Below are 1,939 nucleotides of genomic sequence, written 5' to 3'. Positions count from 1 at the left end.
ATATATACACGCATACACACATATTTGTAGTGAACTTTTTTCATCTGGGCTGAAAATGCTCTCTCCAAGAGACCACCAAAACCCCCAATACCAGACACGAGAAGCTCTCTTTTGAGTTCTTAGTCAGGGCTGCCCAAGAGGCTCCCAAAAAACATATAGCCTATTGTTACTGCCCTTGAGTGCCCACGCTAATCCTACCCCACAGAAGTGGAAGGTAAACCCCTATTGCTAAAGATACAGTGCATTTCAGAAACAGGGCCCAGAGGCCCCTGAGCTGGAACAGACCTGAAAGTCTTCTCCCAGAGGACTAGCTATCACAGTACCGGAAGGTGCCATGCAAGCGCCCAAGGGAAGGAGGCAACCAACAGTCTATGACAATCAACAGACCAGACATGATGCCTAAGAACCACAACCAAGGACCAGCATGTCACAATAACCCTACGGGGCAGTAGTGGCACACATACCCCTGGCAGCAATGCAACAGTTCTCTAATTGGGCTTACTTAAGACCTGCTCAACAAGACAGAAACCATGTCTGGGACTGGAAACAAAATTCGGTGTTAGTGAACTCATGAATCTCAGAGGAGAATCTTCTACCACAACTTTACTAAACCAGTATGGCCCCTAACAACAACCTAAACAGCTGTCCTTATACCCACCGAGATGAGTAGCCCTCAGCCCTCATCAAGGAAACCTCTCTTTGCAACAAATGGAGACTACTACAGAAAACCACAAGTACTGAAAATGCAGAGTTCCCACACCTAAGGCTGAGGGAACATTGCAGGGCAGGGGACAGAAAGATTGTAGGAGCCGGAATGTCAGAAGGTTGGCCGCGAGACTGCGTTTGCTTGGAATGTGAGAGGCTACATCCATCAAATCCCACACATGAGCTGAACTAATGTGGCATCCATAGACATGCCAAAGGGAGCAGGGAAGAGCTCAGGGGTCCTCAGCCCTACACACAGAGCTTCAGGCAACTAAGGAGTACTAAGAGTAGGAGAGACCATTTTCCCGAGGAAGTACACGCTGATCGTATCCAGCACCCAGTGGTCAGCCTGAAACCATACACACAAGTAACAATATACAGATGAAAGAAAGAAGGGAGGGAGTATATTGAAGGGTTTGAAGGGATGAAAGGGAGGGGGTTATTTATGTATTTATATCATGATGTTAAATTAATATAAAAGAAACCATGTGCTAGACCACCAGGGCTTTTTTTCTGGCCTGGATGGAGAAATTTATAGAGTTATCTAGAATTCACAGAGGCTTGTGATAGTCAAAGGCCTGGGACAAAAATGGTATCAAACAGTCTTGGCTAAAGCCTGCGCCTCCAATAGCCAGGGCCATCAGCTGTGATAGCCATGTTTTCTCAAGGCGTCCAAGGAATGTTCCAGACGGTTCCTGCTGGCAAGGGTAGTCTGGCTGGCTAATTGACTGGCAGTCCTTTTGGCTCGAGGACTACTGGGAACAAGGAGAGCCCCATAGCCGCCAAGCAGAGAATCAAGTTGTTCTCCGTTCATCTTCCTGGTTTATTTGCAGAAAGTGAACATCAGAAATACATTTTTCCCTCTCTTGAAAATAGATTTTTTTCCACCGTAAAATATATCCCAATTACAGTTTTCCCTCCCTCTCCTCCTCCCCTCCACCTGGATCCACATCCTTTCTGTATCTCATTAGAAAATAAACAAGATTTTAAGGGATAACAATATAATTAATATAATATATAAAACAAAAACTAACATCCGAATCGGGTAAAATAGAAAAGAGCCCAAGAAAAGACACTTGGAGAAAACTGCATTTTCGTTTGCAATTAGAGGTGGCTTCTGGGTTAGGGATGGGGGCTTGTGTCCACTGCCCCTTTCAGCTCTAGGACCTAGTCTGGAGCAGACCCATGCACGCCCTGTGCACGCGCCCTCAGTCTCTGTGAGGTCACATGACCT

This window comes from Alexandromys fortis, unplaced genomic scaffold (assembly GCF_014885135.2).
Source record: "Alexandromys fortis isolate MF-2015 unplaced genomic scaffold, M_Fortis_MF-2015_v1.1 scaffold_143, whole genome shotgun sequence".
Classification (NCBI taxonomy): domain Eukaryota; kingdom Metazoa; phylum Chordata; class Mammalia; order Rodentia; family Cricetidae; genus Alexandromys; species Alexandromys fortis.
Note: the sequence above shows the minus strand (reverse complement) of the source record.